At 36.9% G+C, this 6,799-nt stretch overlaps 1 non-coding gene across 1 annotated transcript; it reads right to left on the bottom strand.

Moving 5' to 3' along the window:
• Positions 1–4,119: 4,119 nt before the first annotated feature.
• Positions 4,120–4,226, bottom strand: LOC127089097 (small nucleolar RNA R71). The gene has a single exon (XR_007790874.1). It is a non-coding gene; the product is annotated as a small nucleolar RNA R71 (small nucleolar RNA).
• Between the last annotated feature and the right edge of the window lie 2,573 nt (positions 4,227–6,799).

The raw sequence follows: 6,799 nt of genomic DNA, 5'->3' as shown, positions 1-6,799 counted from the left end.
ATGCAATGAAAATGTATGTAAATGTTTCAACAAAAATTTGTATGGAAAGACACTTGATTTGAAAATGAGAGAGTAAGAAATTTGAATTGTAATGAGAGAGGTGTGTTTTCAAAATATAATAAGTAGAGTATTTATAGTACCTTAAAACATTTCTGAAAGTGTATGAATGCTTGAAAAGATGTCATGCTTGAGGGATGCAAAAACAATTTTGTTTGAGATAGATTTTGAATGAACCACTGTCACTGCGTTAGTGGTAACCGGTTACCAAAAAGGGCGTAACCGGTTACAGCTGGGTGGTGATAAAAAATTGAAAAAATTGCATGTGTAACCGGTTACCAAAAATGGTGTAACCGGTTACACCTGCCATACCCAAATGTACCATTGTGTAACCGGTTACCAGGAAAGGTGTAACCAATTACACCTGCTTTGAAACATAAAAAATACTTATGAAAAGGTGTTTTGGCCATGTTTCAAAGGTGTTAAATCATTTATGCAATATGACATGATAACCATAATTTTTCTTGAGCACTTAATAATGAATATAATGGAAATGTTTACTTGTACCTCAACACATATGAGTCAATGAATTTATTCAAAGCTATTCTTCATAACTTGAATTTGAAACTTAATACTTTAGTGTTTGAAATTAAGATTTTTCCATTCTTTTGTCATGATCTAATTATTCTAACTTTCCTTCATCAAAACTAACATTTGGAGAAACTTATCTTCACAACAACACATCATTTAACACAAAAGACTACTTCATCTTAACTTCATATTGCTCAACATAAATGAGTTTAGATCATGATGAGATTATCACATACATCAACATTGGATCCTATGGTAAACATTCTTACACACATAATGAAAAATAAATGAAAGCCTAAGAGTAACTTCTTCGTCTTCTTGGAATCTTTAATCAGCAAGAGAAAGATTTTGTCACTCCAGATGTCGGTAGCTTATACTTGAGATAGTGAGAGGAAGAATTATCCACTTTCATTCAACTTTCTCTGTTCACCAAATTCTACCAAGTGTTTCTCTCTGTAAATTTTTGAATCCCTTTGCATTCCCTCCAAGAGGTCCTTTTATAGTCACTTTCTTATAGGTTTTTATGGTGTCTTGGATCATGGGCCTTTGAATATTCATTATGCTTGGCCCATAAAAATAAGCAAGTTTCCCCCCAATTCTCCATTTTCTAACCATTGTTGAGTAAGGTACAATAACATGTGGGACACAAAGTGTCTTGTGACAGACTAGTGGTGTGGGAAAATAGAGGTGGTGCCTTGCAGCAGTTCTTTGTAGCAGGGAGACAAATTGTGCAATGTATTGGTTATACTATTATGCTGAGTTTTGTCTTCTAGTACATTGATCTTATCTCTTTGCTAATTGACTCAAATTCACTTAATCCTACTAATTGGTGTCACATATGCCCTAAAGTAGTGAACATACATCCCTTACATTCTTCATTTCATCTATCTCCCTTGTCAAGGTGGGGGTTAAAGTGTTATTCCAATACTGTCGTGCCATGACTCATCAGAAATTGTCTCTACACAAGTAACAAACACATAAAAACTCACAAATGATAACATCTATTGTGCTCTTTTTAATTTACTCAAAAACAGCAAAATGCACTAAATTAAACTAGTAGCTTACTTAATTAAAAAGATAAAATCAAGTGTTAAGGTCTATAATAATTCACAAAATATGAGTTATCGATGCCCGTCATCAATGATAACATGAAATAATATCACATTTTTGGACTCGATTTAATTAAATTATATTATTATTTGTTTCGATTTATTTTATATCATTCGATGTTACTTGGTATTCTCCTTCTATTTATTTCAGGTAACACTATTTGAAGCATACGTGAAAAAGAAAGAAAAGGGGGTGCAAAAAGAGGATTCTCTAGTAAAAGCACTCCACTAAAGCCCAGCCCACAAAGAAGCGCTGAGACTCTGTGACGATCGCCACACAGGGTGTGACGAGCGTCACGCCCCTATGCTTTGTGTTACGAGCGTAACACATGGTGTGACGGACGTCACACCCCACTCCTATTCTTTTGGCTTTGACACGTAACAGAAGCACGTTCATCCTTTTTCTTCGCTTGACTCGTTGACGAGTGACAAAACCTACTGAAGAGACTTTGGAAGAAACGATTATTTTATGGAGGGATATAAATAGACCCAATGGTGGAACCCTGCAGCAGACTCCTTTTTCCGCCGTGCAATATTTTTCTTGCTTTTTAATTTTCCAGCACTCTACTTTCTTAGCATATTTTTATTTCCTTTTCTTTTCTAGTTAATTTCCAAAGCATTGAATTTATTTTTTTCACACTAGTTTCTACACCGGAAACTATTGTGTAGTTTTTACTGGATCTAACCTTACGTTAGGTCATAGTATTTTATTCCTTCGCCTTTATTTTCCTGTCCGAACGAAGATTGCAAAGAACAAATCCAACCGGTTTGTGGTGGAGTGTTCAAGCATCGAAGCTAGGGAACAACCGAGATTTCTATTAATTTTACAGGTTCATTAATTTATTGTTTTAATTTATATATGCTCTGCACTGTTGTTTATCTATATTGTTTGTCTGATATGGCTGTATCTAAGCATAATAATTGTTTAGGCCTGTTTAGCATGTCCGGCTAATTAATTTAGATATCGGTATGTAAAGTAAGCGGAATAAAGGAATCAAAACTGAGTTGGTTTAAATTTATTTAAAAGTATAGTCACTCTTTTTATGGTCTCAATTTACAGAGTTAATACCAAAGTTTTTGTACGAGAGTAAAAGATATAAAGAAGTTAAAATCAATAGAACGACGGTTTGAGCTTTTAACTGGACAGTGTAAATTGGACATTAACTTTAAATCAGGGCGAAAGCAATTTTTAGAGTTAATTAAATTCTAATCTTTTTCAAAAAGTATTTTTAAAAGTTAAATGTGAGGACGAGAGTTAAGCATTTAAGTTTAATCATATAATCTAAGTCAACAGAGCGAGAGTTTGAGACGAAGGTGTTTAAACGGTTAGTATTTTAATAAAAAGAGTTTCTATAGATTCTATTGTTTTCAAAAAGTGATTTTAGATTCAACTAAATAGTGAGAGCGTACGTTAATATAAAGTCATAGTCTGATTCAACAGAGCGAGAGTTTGAGAAAGGACTTTTAATCAATAGTGTCTACTGAAAAGACTTATTTTAAAACTAAGAAACCAACGAAGATTTATTTCCCTAGTTACGACGAACTACATACCGATATCCGCGTTATTTGATATTTAATCTAGATCCGATTTTAGTTTTACTTTTTCCCCTAATCATCAAAGTATCATCCGCCTTAGCTTTACGAAGTAACCTTAGAAAAACGGTATATCGATTCATTAAGTCCCTGTGGGATCGATATCTTTTAAAACTACGCGATTAGACTGTGCACTTGCAGTTAATACCCCAATAGACTTATAAAGTCGCGATCAAGTTTTTGGCGCCGTTGCCGGGGACTTTTATTTAGTCGATATCGTAACTCTTCTGTTACGCTGTAGAGACTAAGGCAATTTTTATTTTTCCCTTGTCTTTTGTTGATTTGTATGCCACACACTCGCTCACAAGGTGAATCGCACTACTTACGAATCAACGACGTTGAACGATATCTCCGAGTCTTACAACGAATTCGGGAGTATCATGTTGCAAACAATCTTCCTCCAATCGAAATTCCTGATCTCAAAAATCTTCTTCCTTCGCCGATACCCGAGATGGCAGAACCAGCTCGTGCTCTTCGAGATTACGCCGCTCCATCGCAAGATGAGCCACATTCGAGTATTGCTCCACCCGCAATCGAAGCAAACAACTTCGAACTTAAACCTTCGCTGTTGCAGGCAGTGCAACAAAATCAATTCTCTGGAAATCCTACCGAGGATCCAAACCTTCATTTATCCGTATTTGTCCAATACGCTGATACTGTAAAAGCCAATGGTGTCACTTCAGAGGCAATTCGACTTCGTCTCTTTCCTTTCTCGTTGAGAGATAAAGCTAGAAGATGGCTTCAGTCTCTTCCTTCCAACTCAGTCACCACATGGAATGAGTTGAAGAAAGTCTTTCTTGCCCGATATTTTCCTCCAAGCAAAACAACTATGTTGAGAGCCCAGATAAATGGATTTAAACAAAAAGATAACGAGTCTCTTTTCGAAGCTTGGGAAAGATACAAAGACATGATGAGACTTTGTCCACACCATGGTTTAGAGGACTGGTTAGTAATTCATACCTTCTATAATGGTCTCCTATACAACACAAGGTTAACAATAGACGCCGCCGCAGGTGGTGCGCTTATGGATAAACCTTATGCTGACGCTTATCAACTTATTGAGAGCATGGCCCAAAACCATTATCAGTGGGGAAGCGACCGAACAAAGGTAGAAAAACCTCAAACAAAAGGAGGCATGTACGAGATAAGTAGCCTTGATCATGTTAATGCAAAAGTGGATGCTCTTGCCCAGAAAATTGAAAGTTTAAATGTATCACCTCCAGCCACCGTGGTTGCCGTAACTCAAAATTGCGAAGTCTATGGAATTCAAGGTCACACTCCTACAGATTGTCAACTCCTAACAGGAATCCAAGCAGAGCAAGTGAACTATGCTCAAGGAAATCCCTACTCGCATACCTATAACTCAAACTGGAAGAACCATCCTAATTTTTCATATAAGAGTAATAATGCTTTATACGCACCAGGTCAAGCTCCCAGTCAAGCCCCAGCTACACCTCCTGGATATCAAAAGTCGACCCCATCTACACCTAACAATAACGTTCCTAAGAAATCCAACTTGGAAATCATGATGGAGAACTTCATAGCTTCTCAACAGCAAACCAATAAAGAGTTCTTAAACCAGAATGTACACACTAGCGAACAGATTAAACAACTAGCAAGTAAAATAGATGCCCTGGCTACCCATAACAAAATGTTGGAAACACAAATCTCGCAAGTAGATCAACAACAAGCGCCTACTGCTGCCCCAACTGGTACATTTCCTGGACAGCCCCAACCTAACCCGAAAAGCCACGCTCATGCAATTATATTGAGAAGTGGAACAGAGGTAGAAGGACCATCTGACCCAAGAATTGAAAACCAAAACTCTAAAAAGTCAACTGAGGAAGAAAGTAAACCTGAGGAAAAGGAAGAGTGTAATAAGGAAACCGTAGAAAAGAAAGAACCTTATGTACCTCCACGCCTTACAAACCACCTATCCCTTACCCTCAAAGGCTTATTAAAACCAAAGACGCGGGCCAATTTAAAAAATTTGTTGACCTACTGAAACAATTGAACGCCACCATTCCTTTTACAGAAGCTATTACACAAATGCCCTCATATGCTAAGTTCTTAAAAGAAATTCTTTCTAATAAAAGGAAACTTGAAGATAGCGAAACCGTTACACTCACTGCTGAGTGCAGCGCGATAATCCAAAATATGCCTCCTAAACTTAAAGATCCTGGTAGTTTCTCTATACCCTGTCACATAGGAAAATTTGTCATAGACAAAGCTCTATGCGACTTAGGAGCCGGTATCAGTGTTATGCCCTTATCCATATGCAAGAAACTGGAAATGGGAGAATTAAGACCAACTAAAATGTCTGTGCAATTAGCGGATCGTTCCGTTAGATATCCCGTAGGAATCCTTGAAAACGTTCCAGTGCGCATAGGTCAATTCTACATCCCAACCTATTTTATAATTATGGACATAAGAGAAGATGAAGTTACCCCCATTATATTAGGAAGACCATTCTTAGCAACCGCCGGTGCTATCATAGACGTAAAACGAGGACGACTCACTTTCGAAGTAGGAGAAGAGAAAATTGAGTTCATTCTTTCCAAATTTTTAAAAGCACCTGCAATAGATGACACATGTTACTTCATGGATATCATAGATGAATGCATAAAAGAAACAGAATTAGAAAATGACAAATTGTCTGACTGTCGTGTAGAAGACAGACTGAACCAATGTTTAGAAATAACATCAGATCCTACACAATGCCTTAAGAAACCAACCCTCGACCTGAAAACACTTCCCAAAAATCTGAGATATGAATTCCTAGACTTAGAACTTGAACGACCAGTGATAGTAAATGCAGACCTAGGAAAACTCGAAACCGAAAAACTCCTACATATCTTAAGAAAATATCCAACCGCACTAGGATACAACATCACCGATCTTAAAGGGATAAGTCCTTCTATTTGTATGCACCGCATCATGCTAGAAGAAGACTGTAAAACTTCTAGGGAACATCAGAGGAGACTAAACCCGATCCTGAGTGAGGTAGTGAAGAAGGAAGTAACGAAGTTATTAGAGGCAAGTATCATATATCCTATATCCGATAGCAAATGGGTTAGCCTTGTACACGTAGTACCAAAGAAAGGGGGTATAACCGTGATCAAAAATGAAAAAGGAGAAACTATAACCAAACGAAACGAATCGGGATGGAGAATGTGCATTGACTATAGGAAGCTAAATAGAGCAACCCGAAAAGATCATTTTCCTTTACTATTCGAAGAATGTCTTGAAAACCTAGAAAGAGTCCTAGAACGATGTGTAAAAGTAAACCTAGTACTTAATTGGGAAAAATGTCACTTTATGGTACAAGAAGGAATTGTTTTAGGACATATCATTCAAATAGAGGAATTGAAGTAGACAAAGCCAAAATAGAAGTAATCGAAAACCTTCAACCTCCGAAAACTGTGAGAGAAGTACGAAGCTTCCTAGGACATGCCGGTTTCTACCGACGATTCATTAAAGATTTCTCTAAAATAACTAAATCTTTAACC

Source organism: Lathyrus oleraceus, chromosome 5 (assembly GCF_024323335.1).
Source record: "Lathyrus oleraceus cultivar Zhongwan6 chromosome 5, CAAS_Psat_ZW6_1.0, whole genome shotgun sequence".
NCBI lineage: Eukaryota > Viridiplantae > Streptophyta > Magnoliopsida > Fabales > Fabaceae > Lathyrus > Lathyrus oleraceus.
This window is presented reverse-complemented; position numbering and strand designations above follow the sequence as displayed.